This window comes from Hyperolius riggenbachi, chromosome 7 (genome assembly GCF_040937935.1).
Source record: "Hyperolius riggenbachi isolate aHypRig1 chromosome 7, aHypRig1.pri, whole genome shotgun sequence".
Classification (NCBI taxonomy): Eukaryota; Metazoa; Chordata; class Amphibia; order Anura; family Hyperoliidae; genus Hyperolius; species Hyperolius riggenbachi.
In genome coordinates this window covers 235,784,510-235,804,041 of record NC_090652.1, presented here as the reverse complement: position 1 = coordinate 235,804,041, position 19,532 = coordinate 235,784,510, and positions in this window count along the sequence as shown.

Sequence of the window (19,532 nt, the reverse complement as noted above, 5' to 3'; positions counted from 1 at the left end):
ATGTCTTGTGCAACCCAATCCCTCCCTGATGAGTATTGGTTTCCTGTTCACCCTATAATGAGGAACTGGTTGCACAACATGTCACGTAAGAAGAATTCTGAGTAGAAACACCCCCAATATAACCTTAATACTTTGACACTGTGGAAATTTTAATGCAGGCCACACTTTTTAGACAGCTGCCTTATTAGATTTATAGTTTACTGAGTGATGTCATAACCTATAATATCCATATAGTTTATATCATGATATGCAAAGTTTCCATATTATTTTTGCCTAATACATACATGAAGGGTGACATCCTGTGTAATATACTTTGCTTCTGGGCTATGCCATTCTAATGCTGAACTCCTGTCAGCTCTCTCTTTTATGATATATAGGATTATGTCCTGTGCATACTCTAAATCATGCGTGGGTGTTGTTGGACGCAACCTGCAGTCACTACCTGTACGTTATTGTACATATTATGTTATGCAAGGTCGGGGCTGGGTGTGGAGTGGACCGTAATGGTCACAACAATAGTATACCAAGCCATTGCATAGAGACAATGTCTTGTGCAACCCTCTCCCTCCTTGAAGTGTATTGGCATCCTCTGTCCACCCTCTACTGAGGAAATGGTTGCACAATATGTCACTTAAGAAGAATAATGAGTAAAAACACCCCCAGTATAACCTTTATGCTCTGATATTTTGGAAATGTGTATGTAGCCTGCATTATTTCAAAAGCTTCCTTATTAGATTTACTGTATAGTTTACTTTGGGATGTCATAACCTAAAGGGTTGCTTTGTTTTGATTGAACTAGAGTCAGTCCATACATGCTTTCTAGTGGAAAAATAGGTATTGTTGTAGGTCCAGCAGGTCGGCGTTTAGCGTGTACAGGGAGACCACGAGCGCTCACCAGGCTGGTCACCGCCCGCTGACGCATAACATAACAATTGTTTATTATGTTCATTGTTGGCATGGTGCATGGGAAGATGGTGTCACAATATATATAATTTAATTTGCATATGCGTGTCATGATTTTCCCATTTTCCTGCTGCCTTATGTTGAAAATCCTTCTGGAGATGGCAATGCTTTTTGTATTGTTGGTTGTTAGTTTAACTGAAGTTTACTTTAGATTGAATATCTTGCGCATTATATGTAACTATTTCTACTATCAAATGATGAGGCTGGAAGGCCTTCCCTGCTGCATTACTTTATGGTATTACATTGGCTGAAACTAAATAAATATATAAAACAGTCATAATAAAAAAAACATACAGTAATTGACCTTTCACATAAATACATATATATATATATATATATATATATATATATATATATATATATATATATATATATATATATATATACATATATATATATATATATATATATATATATATATATATATATATATATATATATATATATATATATATATAATTGAGGCAGTGCTCCAGAATGTTTTCTGAAATAATACTTGAAGGATTATTCCTGTAAAATAAATAATTCTTACAACATCACTGACTGAGCTTGCTTTGTCATTTCAAAAAGTGCTATTTAGAAGTACAAGTGGTACACACTATCCATATACAACAATAGAAGAAGAGGAATGTGGTGCCCTGACTGTATAGCAGTCCCATAGAAAGCTCGTCATTCTAAATCAGGGGTCCCCAAACATTTTGGGTGAGGGCCAGGTGAACATACTTCAGACTTCTGGGGGGGAGCCAGAGTATACAGTACATAAAATGATGTAGAAGTCTTTGCGGACCAGGCAGGCAAGCTTACCCAGATGACAACCTGCAGTCCAATTGGACAGCAGTGTCACCTGATGTGGAATCTGATTGGAAACCAGAGAATTACTGCTTTATGGCTTCCATGTGGATGGGTGGTGCCAGCACTGCTATTCTATATGTGGACCACCAATATTTAAAGATGCAGCCGACCGCATCTATAAGTAATACATTTTGTGGAGGGCCGGTAAAAAAGCCTGAAGGGGCCACATTCGGCCCGCGGGCCTTAGTTTGAGGACCACTGTTCTAAATGGTGCAAGAGGGACACTTCATATAAGTGAGAAAAGTCTTAAATGACGTTGGGCCGTAGTCATAGAGATGCCCGTGCCATACAAAAAAGATAGTAGATTCAATTGTACAAACATAACAGTAACACTCAGGGCCGCCATCAGAAGTTTTGGGGCCCCTCACACATCATCAGGCTTGGGCCCCCTCTCCCTGGGCCTACTCATTGGTTGCTGTGCCTGCCCACTAGCCACCCCACCCTCCGTGAGCGAAGTGCGCTGCGGCGAAAAATGTGCATGGCTCAGACACTGAAGAAAGCAGCATGCACAGCGTGATGTGCCAAAAAGTGAGCGTGACCATGGCATGTTGTGGGTGGAGCCAAATACTAGCAAAATACAGGTAGTCCCCGGTTAACAAATGAGATAGGGACTTGTACGTCCGTTCTTATCCTTTATCCGTTCTTTTTCGTCCCCCTCTTTTCTTCCTGTGCCTCTTTTGTCCCCCTCTGTCTCACCTCAGTTTGTACCTTTTTTGTGTCTCTCTGTGTGACCTCATGTTCCCGTATCATCTCTTTTCTCCCTGTGCCTCTTTTGTCCGCCTATATTCGAACCTGTGCCTCTTTTATCCCCCTGTGTTACCTCTTGTCCCCTTCTGTCTCAGCTCGTCCCCCTGCCCTAGCCAAGTATAGGTGCCCCCAGTATAGGTAGCCAGGTATAGGTTTCCCCAGTATAAGTAGCCAGCTATAGGTGGTGCCCCAGTATAGGTAGCCTGGTGTAGACTCCCCCAGTATAGGTAAGCTGGTATAGCTGGTGCCCCAGTATAGGCCAGCAAGATACAGGTGTCCCCAGTATAGGTATTGAACTATAGGTGGTGCCCTGGTATAGTTGCCCTCAGTATAGGTAGCCTGGTATGGGTGGTGCACCAATATAGGTTATTCAGGTATAGGTGCTCCCAGTATAGGTAGAAAGCTATAGGCTCCCCAGTATCAGTAGCCAAGTATAGGTGGTGCCCAGTATAGGGAGCCATGTACAGGTGGTGCCCTCAGTATAGGTAGCCAAGTATAGGTGGTGCCCCAGTATAGGTAGTCAGGTAAAGGTAGTGCCCTCAGTAAACATAGCCAAGTGTAGGTGGTGCCCCAGTATAGGTAGCCAGGTATAGGTGGTGACCAAGTATAGGTAGTTAGGTATAGGTGGTTCCAGCCTCAGTATAGGTAGCCAGGTATAGGTGGTTGCCCAGTATAGGTATCCTGTAGCCAGATATAGGTGGTGCCCCAGTATAGAAAGTCTGCTGTAGTGGGCTCACTTATCTGCTCCCCACGTTCAAGCGCTGATGTCACTCTTCTCTCAGTGCTGGAATGCGGTGTGCTGGTTAGTGAGCCACAGGCCCACAGCCAGCACATGCGGCCCTTCCAGCGCTTTTGGGGGCCCAGGGCCCCCAGAAGCCCTTGGACCCTCACTGCAGTTTCAGTTGTCCCTCCTCCTTATGGCTGCCCTGGTAACACTAGGTCACATTATGCACTGACCAAGACATTATAATACTGCTGGAGTACATGGAAATAATAGACTATACCTATTAAGGCAAGCATGGCATGGGGCCAAGGTCGGATTTATATTTTTTGTGCCCCTAGGCCAAGTATGTTGCGGCTTCTCTTTTATGTGCAACATTGCCCCTCCCATTCCATGTGCTTCCCCTCTTCCATGTGCATCATCATGTAATGTCATGAACAGTTTCCTTGAGCATCAGTTTCTCTTTTTCATTTGTTGCTCCCCATTTTAACCTCCTCTTTCATATGTAGCAACTCATTGCTTGCTGCCTCGCCTTCCGAGCTCAGTCCTGGTGCCAATTAGATTGCTCTTGCTTTGGAAGGTCCCGCTCTCCATAGGCCTTCATCAATCTAGTGTGAGCTCACTTTCAAATTAGATCTGGCCAGTTGGATGTTTGGGCTGCGGAGTGGTGTGGGTCCGTGTGAGGAGATGGCCATCACATGTTATTTTTAAAATTGTTCACAGTTGTTATATTAGACTTATAAATAAATGTGTACTCTTTCAATTGTTGTAGTTGATTACTATTTATCTAGATCGTACCGTGAGCACCAGTAGGTCTTTTTTATCTCCACTTTACTGTGTAGTTTCAATTGCTATATTTAGTTTGTGCATCATTTTTTAAAATAAACTATTAAAAATCGTTTGTCTAAGTGATTGTTCTGAAAGCTCTGCAAAGGTTTGCATTTCCTGAGAGAACGTTACCATAACTGTTTTGATATCAATATTGTTATTTTTTCTGTCTCTAGAAAGGTTGTTGATTTAGCCATTTTTCCTACAGGTTTTAGCTAGAGTTGAACTTTGCGTATTTGCACGCTAAATTGCGAATTGGTGGCAGCGACCTGGTTTCTATATGAGATCACAGATTATATTGGACTACAAAAATGGACTGTGTGTGGACTCACCAACCAATCCAAAAGATTAATTTGCCGGCAGTGCTGAATGCCTTCAGGATTCCCTCAGGGTCTGAGGCTGAATGGTAAATTGCAGCAAAGGGAACAGAAACTGGAGGGTGACTTTGGATTTCGTCACAGTTTGTTGTATCCATCGATAGACTGTTCTCCTCCGCAGCTTACACCTCTCTGACACTGCAGCTGTACTTGGCAGGTTTTGGTGCTTCGTATCAATTGTTATGTATAGAGCACTTGATGGGGCCCAATGTAAAACTTAAGCTGAGGCCCAGAACTCCTAAGCTATGCTACTGGTAGTAGGGCAGTTTTGACATGGGGCAGCATGAAATTGAGCTTATAATAATATGATGACATGGAGCAGCATGACAAAGGGCAGATACATGACATGGTACTGTGTGTCAGTCCAGGTAAAACATGTGGTGGTATGACACAGTGTGCTAATGACCTAGGGCAGGTATACAATAGGGTAGTAAGGCATGCATGACATGGAATAGTAGGGCAGACAAAATAGGGTAGTAAGGCATGCATGACATATTTTAGTAGGGAAGACAGCATTATGACATAAGATAGGTATACTATCGGGCAGTACATCATGGTGAAGACACGGAACATAGATGCTTTCTATTGCTCTTTGTAAATAACCAACTCGATGGACATGTATGCCAAATATCTAAAACTTGATTGTATTCAACCATTTTAAAAACTATCCTAAACCTTACAAACACCCACAAGCATCAAAAGACTGGACCATGTGACTAATATCTCTTAATAGCACAAGAGCTCTTACATAGATGTGGTAATATTGAAAAGTCAAGAGCGTATCATTAGTGGGTAGCTTTAGCAACAGTGCAGCTCGATGTTTGTCTTAATTTTTGCAATGGATTGGCGAGCTTTGGTGAACCAGTTTCTACAGTATGGTCCTGTTAATAACCGTTTACCTTGGAGGACATCCCCACTGCAATGTAACTACTTTCGGACCAAGCTAATTGAAATCTACGCCCTGTTTTGGTGGGCTCCTGGCTGTCAGGGCGTAGATTTCAATTAGCCGCCGCTGAGCGCATCCGCCGTTTCCGTCGCTCCCCGTCGATCGCGCCGCTCAAACCCGGCATCTCTCACTGCATCTCACTGACTCGGCCTGTCTCTAAGACGGCAGAGCCCTGTGAGCCGGTCAGGAGCCGCTTTCATTGGCTCCTGGCCCTGTCTTACAATGTAAGCCACTCCCATTGGCTCCTGACCAGCTCACAGGAACTTTGCCATCAAAGAGACGACAGAGTGGGTGGCCCAGGTTCCCCACGTGTGGCATGTACGGCGATTGCGGCAGTAAGTGAAGCGATTTGTCGGTATTCGTTGAGTTTCCGCCGTTGCTGGTACCAGCGGTCTCTGGTCCTCAAGGGGACAGAGACCGCTGGTACTTAAGTGGTTAAAGAAACTGAGTCAGTGCGGTTACACAACAACATAACACCGCCACTTTAGAAAACATTTAAATGTGGCAAATACCACATGTGTGCGTATAATGGATAGACACCCCATGACTAGCCATCTGCAAGACTGATATCCTCAGCATGTAGTTACATCATCAAGCCTGATCAATCCAAATTCAATGTAACAGTAAAAAAGGAATCATAAAGACAAACAGTAGAACATAATACATTATTCAGACTATCCAATTTTACCTTATGTAAATCATAGTGAGGTAAGATTTTACAATGGGCAAACGTTGACTAAGTAATTCACAAATTAAAATTGTGGAAAAATAATGAATTGTATTAATTAAATTATGCAAAGTAAAGCTTCTCTTGAATCCTCTAATGCTGAGCATACACAGCACTTTCTTTCCTTATCAATCGAGCCGCCGATGACCTGCCGGATAGATTCCCCGCTCGATCAGCGCATAATTGCATCCAGAAACGTGCCGCGTATGCCCGGCATAAAGGATTATTACAGTTTATGGAGTTGAAAGATAATTAGGGGACCTAAGGCTGAGTAATGAAAAAACCCAAAAATAGTTATAAGAGTTGGAAATTCTCTATGGCTTATTTGAATAAAGTATGCAACTTACCCACATGGTTTTCAATTGCCAGGTCATGGGAAACCACATTATAAGCAGTAGGGGAGGTTCTGTTCTTTATACATAACATTTTTTTTTTAAATGAACATTTATATTGATTTTTTTCTATAGACTGCCAGCATCAACACACCCTCACAACATCCCTTCACAGGAGTCAAAACTATATTTTTGTTTATGTCTTAGCTGGAGAACATAAACATGAAAGCCATGACTGGGCGCTGATTCAGAATAAAGTTTGTCCTCCTACACCTTTTTGTCCAGCTGCACAGCAGTTTAACCTCTTGAGGACCACAGTGCTAACCCCCCTAAAGACCAGGCTATTTTTGTTAACTTGTCCACTGCAGCTTTAAGGCCAAGCTGCAGGGCCGCACAACACAGCTTACTAGTGATTCCCCTCCCCCCCTTCTCCCCACCAACAGAGCTCTCTGTTGGTGGGGTCTGATTGATATTTTTTACTATCTCTTTTATTTTTTTAACCACTTGCTGACCAGGGGAATTTTCACTGATTGGTGCTGCGTGGGCTCTACAGCCCGCAGCACCGATCAGGAGTGCAGCAGGGCGATCAGACTACCCCCCTTTTTTCCCCACTAGGGGGATGTCCTGTTGGGGGGGGTCTGATCGCCGCCGGCCATTAGTGGGTAGCGAGGGGGGCTCCTCAAAGCCCCCCTCCGCAGCGTTTTGTGCGCTCCCTCCCTCCCCTTACCTCCCTCTCCCTTCCTGGGCTGCGCAGGACGGATTTCCATCCTGCGCATTGTGGGATAGGCTTCAGCCTATCATATGCCGGCGATCCCTGGCCAATCAGAGGCCGGAGATCGCCGATCTGCCTTACGGCGCTGCTGCGCAGCAGCGCCGTATCATGTAAACAGCGGGAATTTCTTCCCCGCCTGTTTACATTTTGCCGGCGAGCCGCTATCGGCGGCTCTCCGGCTGTTCACGGAGACACCCTCCGTGAACTGACATGGAAAGTTTCCATGGTATCCCGCAGACGACCAGTTTACGCCAATCGGCGTTAGCTGGTCGTCAAGAGGTTAAACCCTCCCTCCCTCCAGCCAGCCAATCATGGCGATTAGCTCTCATAGGCTTCAGCCTATGAGAGTTGATTGCTCTCTTGTGCCCGAGGAGGACAGCCGTGTCACATGGCTGTCCACAGTACAGCGCTGCTGCAGATCGCAGCGGTGTACTTAGTCAAAAGACGGTGGTTTCGCAGCCTGCGTGCAATCTCCTGCAGTAGCCTGCCACAGAACTTGACGCCAATTGGCGTTAGGTGGTCCTGGGGCTGCCGCCGCAGCCACGCCCGTTGGCTTAGGTAGTTAAAGGTTCCTCAAAACACTCTGTCAAAAAGTCCAAATAAATCACAAAACTTATCCCTTTACAAAAACATCTTGTAGTTTTCCTTTGATTTTCTCCTAAACCTGTAGGAATAGTGCAGATGATTCTGTATGCATTTCATGAAGAACATGGCAAGAACTTAACCTACCTACAACCTTCTTCATTGAGGAAAACATCTAAAGGAAATTTTCTCCCAGGTTAAAATTCTTCTAAATTAAAAGTGAAAGGGTAAATAAATACAAACTAAGGCTCTATATAATTGTATGAATAACCAGTGTCCAGACTGTACAAAATATACACACAAGGGCTTGTCTAACATAGTATTAGAAATTCTGACTGTGCAGTCTGCTCATTGCGATTAAAGCCAGAGCTGTTGTAATATGGAGAAATGCTGGCTATGACAGAGCATTTCCAAAATGCCACATAGATCCTTCCCTTGAGGATCGGCTATTTTTCAGAACAGTTTTAACCTTCTGACTGCCATGAATGAATGGCTCTTCACAAGACTGTACCCTTCGTTGACAGCCACATCCATCTGATCAAGGCTGTCAAAGCGTTCAAATTAAGGTGTTTTCTTCCAGTGATGTTTAGGGATGCTCTGGGTGACTTTGAAGACACTCAGTCACCCACCACCATCACCATTATCTTTTTGTTGCTCTCCCCAATTAGTCACTTATCAGATGGTCAAGTGATTTGATGATCTGTGAGCCAGGACAAGGGTCAGGATGGCCAGAGCAGAAAGAAAGGAGCGAACAGAAACACTCATTCTCGCTTATCTCCATAACATAGACCCTAGTTATTTATTATAAGTGCTTGTGTCTGTGTAGCAGAAGCAGCAGCATGTGAGGGAAGTCCAGAGGATCTCTCTGCTCCAGATACTAATCACTGTCCAGACAGATACCAAGGGTCTGCTCAGACTCCTGAGGTCTCTAAAGGGGCCCATACACTCAGCCGATTTTCTGGCCGACCGATCGATCCCGATCGATCGATCGATTGATCGTTTGCAAATCGGTTGGCCAATCGACCAATCGATTGGCGATTTCGATGGATTTCCATCAAGCTGGCAGGATGGAAAATTTAGGTCGATCTGATGAGATTGCTTATCAGTTTGCATTGGCCTTAATGGAAATCTGATGGCAAAAAAATGCCATCAGATAGAATTCCAATAGATTTCAAACTGAAATCTATTGGAATTCTATCCTGGTAAAAAATGTTCTAAAAACACATCAGATAGATCATCAGATGCATTTCTTATCTATATGCTGCCAATCTGACGAGTGTATGGGCACCTTAAGAGAGTGCCATCCTTTTTGAGAGACACACTTGATGTCCTCAGTATGGTAGAATGACAATCCTAAATACCTGGTGACAGTCTAACCATAATTGATGTAGTTGTAGTTAGTATGTATAGTCTAACACCAAACCATCTGGGTATTGCAGCAGTCAGACATTTCTCCACTTCTTGCCATGCATGAAAATGGATGTGTATATTGATTACCTTGGTGAGTGCCTTGATTTTGTACTTAATAAATAAAGTCCCTCATTAAAAAAAGTAAACTGCCTGAAAAGGAAAGCTTACAAAAAAAACAACGATGTACTGTTAGTTATTAAATGTATTATCCGAATCAACAGTTATTGGTCTGGTGCTGGCATAACTGCTTCTTCACTAATCCCCGGCCCAGGCCCAGATTTACCTCACAAGAGCCTATAGGCACAGATGTCCTGGCACCTTTGACTTTGCCCCCCGTAAATGTACAAACCTCCAACAAACAGCACGGCAAGTATGCTGGCTATCCCAGCTGTCACCTCTCCCTTACTTCCCCTGCTCAGTGAGGGTAGCTACAAGTGCCCTTTAGTATTAGGAAGCCAGAAGTACCCTCAATATTAAGTAGCTAGAGATGCCCCCAAGTATTAGGTAGCTAGAGGAACCTCAGTAGTAAGTAGCTAGAGATGCCCCTGACTAAAAGGAGATCTCATCAGTGGAATGCTGAGAGCAGGGTAAATAACCTCTCATTTACATTCTCATCAGGACTCTGCATAGGGAAGGAGTGAGGGAGGCACTCGGGGAGGGGAGTGAGCCGCCTTTCTATCATCAGGCGCCTGTAGGCATGTGCCTACAGTGCCTTATGGTAAATCTGGCCCTGGCCGGACCATAACTCACGTACAGCACTGAAGACAAGAAGTCCCCAGATAACAAACTATATAGGGACTGTAGGTTCAGTCTTAGCCTGAATCTGTCCATAAGTCGAAACACTGTGCCCCCTCAGTCTGCTGTACCTCATCTATGCTCCCTGTGCCTCCAGTGTCTCCCTCTGTGTGACCACTGTACCCTGTGCTTTCAGTGTTCCCCTCTCTACCACCTCTCCCCTCCACACACACACCCACTGTTACCTCTGTCCTCCTGTTTCCTCAGTGTCCCTCTCTGCCTTCACTGTGTCCACCTGTGTCACCTCTGCCCCCCCTCCACCACCACCATTAACACTGTGTCACCTGTCCCCCTGTGCCCTCAGTGTACTGCAGCAAAGTGTCATTTTACCAGTTTAAAATAAATTTTTTTTATTTTTTTTTTAATTGATCTTCTAAAAAAATACAAGGTCTTTTCGAAAAAAGGTTTTGGACTTGTATCCACAGGATCAAAGCACACATTTTCGGGTAGTTTGTGTTGTAAGTCTTGCGTTTGTTAGTTGGAGACTACCTGTACTTTATCAATACATTTGATAAAGCATTTATTAGCATTACAATAAACAAACTCAATTCTGATGATTCTTTGCTATGCTGCAGAAAATATTTAAGCTCTTCAGTACGATACTTTTATTAAAAAAAATAATGGCAGAGTACATTTAACACAAACCATCTAAGGCATGTAATACTATTACCTTTCTACTATTTTTATGTTTTCCCCCCTTTTTTGGCATGTTGTTCATATTAGTTACACAAACAGATGTTTCGAGATCTAGGAAAATGACTGAACTTAAGGTCCTTATCCTCAAAAAACCTAGTTCCTAAGTTTTTACATTACAGCATGCCAGATTTTCTCACAAAAACATCCATGTATGTAACTTATTTCTTATACCCATTGCTTATATGTTCTCATTATAAACAGAACAAAACCCAGTGATTCTTGCCATTAACCAAAATGTCTAAAGCACAGTGAGCTAGAGATCTGACTAAACATGTTTAAGCCCAACATTTTATTATTATTTATTATTTAGTACACAGCGCTGTACAGAGTATATATAGTCTTGTCACTAAGTGTCCCTCGAAGGAGCTCACAATCTAGTCCCTACCATAGTCATATGCCTATATTGTGTAGTGCATGTGTTGTAGTCTATGGCCAATTTTAGGGGGAAGCCAATTAACTTATCTGAATGTTTTTAAGGTGTGGGAGGAAATCGGAGTGCCCAGAGGAAACCCACGTAGACATGGGGAGAACATACAAAATCCTTGCAGATGTTGACCAGGCTGGGATTCGAACCGGGACCCAGTGCTGCAAGGCAAGAGCGCTAACCACTACGCCACTGTGCTGCCCACATTTTTGAAATCAGCAAATGCAGCTTAAAGGAGCACTATGGCTAAATTCTTCTTTATAAGTCCCTTTAACATAAATATTTGTATGTGCAGCATTGTTAATGGCATTTATTGTGGCTGTTCAAATTTTTTTTTTACTCTGGCACTACACATTTATTGTCAAGGAGGCACGTCAGAAGATTTACCTTACTGACGCCAAATCAGCATAATCCATTGAGTGGTAGGAGGCATCTAACAGTGTTCTGTCTTGCCGTTTTTTCCTCCCCCCTCTGATTTGCTCAGCGAGGATTATTCCAACTGTAACTGCAGTTACTGAGCTACGTGTACAGCTGCAGCCACCGTACAGCGCAGGACGAGATAAAGCAGAACACAGAAATAGCGAGCGTGTCTGCTAGCTGTCGCTGCTGTGTGCGCACTTGAAAAGACTTATAAAGAAGAATTTAGCCATAGTGTCCCTTTAATTATATGCTCTTAAAGAGACACTGAAGCGAAAAAAAAATTATGATATTATGATTTGTATGTGTAGTACAGCTAAGAAATAAAACATTAAGATCAGATACATCAGTCTAATTGTTTCCAGTACAGGAAGAGTTGAGAAACTCCAGTTGTTATCTCTATGCAAACAAGCCATTAAGCTCTCCGACTAAGTTAGTCGTGGAGAGGGCTGTTATCTGACTTTTATTATCTCAACTGTAAGTGAACTGTTTACTTTTTCTGTGCTAGAGGAGAGGTCATTACTTCACAGACTGCTCTGAAAGACTCATTTTGAATGCTGAGTGTTGTGTAATCTGCACATATTATAGAATGATGCAATGTTAGAAAAAACACTATATACCTGAAAATAAAAGTATGAGAATATTTTCTTTGCTGCTAATCTTCTAGTAATTATTCATAGTACACAACCAATTCACTATATCATATTTTTTTTTCGCTTCAGTGTCTCTTTAAAGTGACCCTGTAGTGAGATGGTTGTGGTGGCCGACATATTTATTTCCTTTTAAACAATGCAGATAACTTGGCTGTCCTGCAGCCCTGCTGTTCCCTCTGCCTCTAATACTATAAGCCACAGACCCAGAATGAGAATGCTGATCAGCTGCTCTGCCTACATTCTGATCACACTAACCCCAGGCCTGTTTCAAATATGCAGTTTAGACACTACTGATGCCAGATAGCTCAGCGGGACAGCCAGGCACCTAAATTGTTTATTTTATGTTTTTCCCTTTTGTTAATGCCTGTTGTCTGACTCTTATTAAGATCCTTTGGTGATAGCAGTTTGGCACAGCCTGTGGCCAGTAGAGTCGAACTAGAGTCAAAAACCCAGATGTGCATTCTTATTCTGAGTTATTTCAAGTAGTATTAAATATAAAGGGTCGTCACCTGTGGCATAGAAACAAGGCATGCAGAGATTGCGACTACATAGGGGCCTGTGAACCAGAAGTGCCCAATAGGGGCCCTCTTTCATCCAGTGTTAGCTCCTCACTGGTGCTATGCTGGTGATTATTATTATTTCTTTTTTATTATTTATATAGCGCCAACATATTCCGCAGAGCTTCAGAAAGCACAAAAAGACGACAAGGGGAACATAGATACAACCAAAAAATGTACAGCAGAGTCTCAAGCAGCACAAATATTGCGACAAAAACAGTAAACATTAGGAGAAGGACCCTGCCCTTGTGAGCTTACAATCTAAAGGGTAGTGGGGACACACTAGGTTAGGGGGTGGAGGATGGATGAGGCAGTGACCCTTTGCCTCTGATCACATTGTAAACAGATAAGTAAATATGGGCTATAAAATGTTATAAGCTTGTCGTGTTTTAAGAGTGCGTTTGAAGATGTCCAGGTTTGGAGCATGGTGATGACCACCTCTATATATGCTTTGTATAGTAGTAATCATTAACTGTTCCCCTCCCCTATTTACACACCTCCGATACTGCAGCTGTCCATGGCAGGTTTTGGTGTTCCCCTGAAGACAAACTTTCCCTAATTGCTCACCTGAAAAAATATTAAACACTGATCAACAAAAAGAAGTCCTTATTCCTGTCTCACGATATTCAGTCAGCAGACACATGGCAGCCAATCAGCTAGCACCCCTTCCTGGACCCCCCACCACACTATCAAAAAGCAGTTGCGGTGGCCATATTTTATTAATTCTCTGCTGGCTGATGACTGTTAGTGAGAGCAGGGTAAGACTTGCTGCAGATAGGTAGGGAAAGCATTAGCCAGGCCTGTGTTCTTGTTTCTCACTTGCTGTGAAAAGCATCCCAAACAGGCCTTTTGAGGGCTAGCACATCGGTCTCCTGTGTTTTTTTTCATGTGTGACACTCCACAGTCCACTGACACCCAGAGCTGTGTGCACACTACTGCTGTTGCCTCGTTAAGTTGCACGCACAGTACCACTCCAGTGCATTATTATTTCACTGTATTCTGATAGTACTATTGTATTAGTCTGTGTGTGACACTCCACAGCCCACTGACACCCAGAGCTGTGCATAATGTGATTCCTGCCCTTTAGAGATTAAAACACGACTTTGTGTCAATTCCGTAATTTTTGGTAAGACTTTTGGCATGGATCCCCCTCTGGCATGCCACAGTCCAGACCCCTTGAAACAACTTTTTCATCACTTTTGTGGCCAGAAACAGTCTTTGTAGGTTTTAAAATTTGCCTGCCCATTGACGTCTATGGCAGTTCACCAGATTCGCCTGTTCCCGAACATTTTCGGAAGTTCGCGTTCGCCGTTTGCAAACGGATAATTCTATGTTCGCACCATCTTTAATGACAATCTCTGCAATCCATCTTTCCAGAAATCTAGCATCAGACCTTCACAGGCCCTGTAGAAGAAATTTGCCCACTTCTTCTTTTTAGACAAAGGGCTTGATTCACAAAAGAGTGCTAACTGATAGCACGACCGTTTCTGCACGAATTTTCGCAGTTTGCGTGATTGCAAATTTTCTGATAACGCTTGCGCGTGAAAATTCGCGTTTGCGCGCAAAAACGTTATTGTTCCGTGCGAAAAATCGCAATCGGGCAAAAACGTGAAAATACACGCGAAAACGGCCGTGCTATCAGTTAGCACTCTTTTGTGAATAAAGCCCAAAGTCTTCTTTATATGATCTGCCAATTAATTCACAGCTCCGGAAACCTATGCAGAGCCATATAATGGATGTAAAAATAGTCTACCACCATGGTCTGATTTCAAGGTAATCACTGAAAAAGACATCTTGGATATTCTCTCAAACCTTCGCCAGACTACATGCGATCTGGACCCTGGCTCTTCTAAGTTCATGTTGAAATGCCGTGAGCCTACTGAGTCCAGCATACCACAAAATAGTCAACTGTTCCTTACAAGAAGGGTGGTTTCCCACTTTTCTGAAAGAAGCAACTACTCTAGAATAGAGATGGCCCGAACTGTTCGACGGCGAACGGGAACCGGCGAACTTCCGGGGTTCGCGATCGGGGAGAACCACAAACTTCACTGGAAGTTCGATTCACCCCATAGTGCATCATGAGGGTCAACTTTGACCCTCTACATCACTGTCAGCTGGCACATTGTAGCCAATCAGGCTACACTCCTTACTGGAACCCCCCCCCCCCCCCCCCTCTATAAAAGGCAGGCAGCATCAGGCTTTTCACTCACTCATGTGCCTGCAATAAGGTAATTAGAGAAGGAAGAGCTGCTGCAGAGAGAGATATAGGGAAAGCTTAGTTAGGCTTTTGTAGGCTTGTAGCTTGCTCCTTGCTGATTCTTATTGCTAAAAAAAAGCACCCCTCAACAGCTCTTTTGAGAGCTAATCTTGTTCTTGTGTTCATTTTTTTTTTCTCTGTGTGGCCCACTTGCATTATATACAGCCCTGTCAGTCAGTCGCAGCTGGTCTTTGGCCCCTTGGTGGTAATTACTACTGTGCCAAGTGCAGATTTGTAATACCCATCGCTGCATATGTGCCTGTCCGGTACCTGTCTGTGTGTGACAGGTGCACATTGTAATACCCATCATTGCATATACCTACCTGTTGTTCACTTCAGTGCACCCACCTACCTACGTGAGCACACGCAGTGTCACTGTGCCTGTCCGGTACCTGTCTGTGTGTGACAGGTGCACATTTGTAATACCCATCATTGCATATACCTACCTGTTGTTCACTTCAGTGCATCCACCTACCCACGTGAGCTCACGCAGTGTCACTGTGCCTGTCCGGTACCTGTGTGTGTGTATGTGTGACAGGTGCACATTTGTAATACCAGTCATTGCATAATTGTTCACAGTACCTGTGTGACCACACGCTGTGTAATATACCACTCTGTGCATACCTGTTAACTGCACCTGTGTGACAGCTGCATATTGTATTGTAATACCAATCACTGCATACCTTTCACTGCACCTGTGTGACTGTACATTGTATTAGTCAAGTCAGTGCATACCTTTCACTTCATCCCCCCCCCCCCCCCCCGATATGGACAAAACAGGTAGAGACAGACCCAGAGGCAGGCAAGTTACACCACCCCATATGTCTGAGTTAGGCGACACTATGGATGTAACGTGTGAGGAGGAGGATGATGAAGTACCTGCTGCTGGTGCAGTTTATGAGATGTCTGAGGCAAGCGAAGCTGGGGAGGATGATTATGATGATACAGATGCCATGTGGGTTAACAATAGAGGAGATGTACAGGGGGACAGTTCAGATGGGGAGTCAGAGAGGAGTAGGAGGAGACGAGTTGCTGAAAGAAGCAGGGGGAGCTCGTTGTCAGAAACAGCTGGTGGCAGTGTCCGGCACCATGTATCGCCACCTCGAGACAGCCAGCCAACATGCCCTTCAACGTCAGCTGCTGAGGCCACCATAGTGCCCACACCCCAGGGGGTCTCAGCAGTTTCGACATTTTTTAGTGTGTCTGCCGTAGATCAGACTAATACCATCTGTTCTCTGTGCCTCCAAAAATTAAACCGTGGAAAGGCCAACACCCACGTAGGGACAACTGCCTTACGAAGCCACATGCTGAAAAGGCGCAAACTGCAATGGGCAGACCACCTGAGGAAAAGCAGCACAAAAAATAAAAGCCACCCTCCTTCTCCTCTTCCTCCTTCAGGTGCATCATCTTCAGCTGCTTTCTCTCTTGCACCTTCACAATCACAGCCACCCTCCTCCACTCCGCCTCTCACCTTAAGCAGTTCCTGCTCCTCTGTCAACAGCAGCAGCCAGGTGTCCGTGAGGGAAATTTTTGAGCGAAGAAGTCAATGTCTTCCAGTCACCCTCCTTGCCCGGCGTTTGACAGCTGGCTTGGCGGAACTGTTAGCTCGCCAGCTGTTACCCTACCAGCTGGTGGACTCTGAGGCCTTCCGAAAATTTGTGGCCATTGGGACTCCGCAGTGGAAGATACCAGGCCGCAATTATTTCTCAAAAAAGGTGATACCCAAACTGTACCATGGAGTTGAGAGGCAAGTGGTGTCATCTTTGGCACACAGCATTGGGTCAAGGGTCCATCTGACCACGGATGCCTGGTCTGCCAAGCACGCTCAGGGCAGGTACATTACTTACACAGCCCATTGGGTTAACCTGGTGACCGCTGGCAAGCAGGGAGTACGTGGCTGTGCAGTGGAACTTGTGACACCTCCACGGCTTGCAGGCAGGCCTGCTGCCACCTCCTCTCCTCCTGCTACATCCTCTTTGCTGTCGTCCTCCTCCTCCTCCTTGGCTGAGTGGCAGTTCAACTCTACTGGTGCTGCGATCTCCTCTCCAGCTACACAGCCCCAGCTCCCCAGGGCCTACCTGCATGCCAGGTACGACAGTGTCACGGCATATTAGACATGTCTTGCCTCAAAGCAGAGAATCACACTGGAGCAGCTCTCCTGGCTGCTCTTAACAAACAGGTGGATCAGTGGCTGACCCCGCACCAACTGGACATCGGCAACGTGGTGTGTGACAACGGCAGCAATCTAATTTCAGCTTTGAATTTGGGAAAGTTGACACATGTTCCCTGCATGGCACATGTGCTGAATCTCATCATTCAGAGATTTGTGTCTAAGTACCCAGGCTTACAGGACGTCCTGAAGCAGGCCAGGAAGTTGTGTGGGCATTTCAGGCAGTCTTACATGGCCATGGCACGCTTTGCGGACATTCAGCGGAGGAAGAACTTGCTGGTGAGACGCTTGATTTGTGATAGCCCGACTCACTGGAATTAGACCCTGGTCATGTTTGACCATCTGCTACAACAGGAGGAAGCCATCACCCAGTATCTCTACAACTACAGTAGAAGGACACAGTATGGGGAGATGGGGATGTTCTGGCCCAAGAACTGGACACTCATGCGAAATGCCTGCAGGCTCATGTGGCTGTTTGAGGAGGTGACAAACATGGTGAGTCCGCCTCTCACCTTAAGCAGTTCCTGCTCCTCTGCCAACAGCAGCAGCCAGGTGTCCGTGAGGGAAATTTTTGAGCGGAAGAAGTCAATGTCTTCCAGTCACCCTCCTTGCCCGGCGTTTGACAGCTGGCTTGGCGGAACTGTTAGCTTGCCAGCTGTTACCCTACCAGCTGGTGGACTCTGAATCCTTCCGAAAATTTGTGGCCATTGGGACTCCACAGTGGAAGATACCAGGCTGCAATTATTTCTCAAAAAAGGTGATACCCAAACCGTACCATGAAGTTGAGAGGCAAGTGGTGTCATCTTTGGCACACAGCATTGGGTCAAGGGTCCATCTGACCACGGATGCCTGGTCTGCCAAGCACGCTCAGGGCAGGTACATTACTTACACAGCCCATTGGGTTAACCTGGTGACCGCTGGCAAGCAGGGAGTACGTGGCTGTGCAGTGGAACTTGTGACACCTCCACGGCTTGCAGGCAGGCCTGCTGCCACCTCCTCTCCTCCTGCTACATCCTCTTTGCTGTCGTCCTCCTCCTCCTCCTTGGCTGAGTGGCAGTTCAACTCTACTGGTGCTGCGATCTCCTCTCCAGCTACACAGCCCCAGCTCCCCAGGGCCTACCTGCATGCCAGGTGCGACAGTGTCACGCCATATGAAACATGTCTTGCCTCAAAGCAGAGAATCACACTGGAGCAGCTCTCCTGGCTGCTCTTAACAAACAGGTGGATCAGTGGCTGACCCCGCACCAACTGGACATCGGCAACGTGGTGTGTGACAATGGCAGCAATCTAATTTCAGCTTTGAATTTGGGAAAGTTGACACATGTTCCCTGCATGGCACATGTGCTGAATCTCATCATTCAGATATTTGTGTCTAAGTACCCAGGCTTACAGGATGTCCTGAAGCAGGCCAGGAAGTTGTGTGGGCATTTCAGGCAGTCTTACATGGCCATGGCACGCTTTGCGGACATTCAGCGGAGGAAGAACTTGCTGGTGAGACGCTTGATTTGTGATAGCCCGACTCACTGGAATTAGACCCTGGTCATGTTTGACCACCTGCTACAACAGGAGGAAGCCATCACCCAGTATCTCTACAACTACAGTAGAAGGACACAGTCTGGGGAGATGGGGATGTTCTGGCCCAAGAACTGGACACTCATGCGAAATGCCTGCAGGCTCATGTGGCTGTTTGAGGAGGTGACAAACATGGTGAGTCGCAGTCAAGGCGCCATCAGCAACTTGATCCCCTATGCTTTTTTCCTGGAGCGTGCCATGCGTAGAGTGGTGGATCAAGCTGTGGAGGAGCATGAAGAGGAACAGGAGGAAGATTTGTGGGATCAATTCTCATCAGAACCAGATGTTTCCTCAACACCTGCAGCAGCACAGAGGAGGAGGAGGAGGAAGAGTCGTGTGGGGAAGAGGAGTCAGAATCAGATGATGAGGAAGGTGGGATTTTTTTGGAGGAGGAGGCAGCAGAAGAACAACCGCAGCAGGTGTCGCAGGGGGCTTGTGCTGCTCAACTTTCCTGTGATATTGTTCGTGGCTGGGGGGAGGAGGAGAACTTACCTGATGTCACTGAGGAAGAGCAAGAGGAGATGGATAGTACGTCTGGATCCAAATTTGTGCAAATCTTTCATGCTGTCCAGCCTGTTGAGGGGCCCCCGTATAAAAAAAACTCAAGGGGAATGAGCTGTACTGGGTGGCTACGCTACTAGACCCTCGGTATAGGCACAAAGTGGCGGAGATGTTACCAACTCACCTGAAGGCAGAAAGGATGCAGCACATGCAGAACAAGCTGGCAACTATGC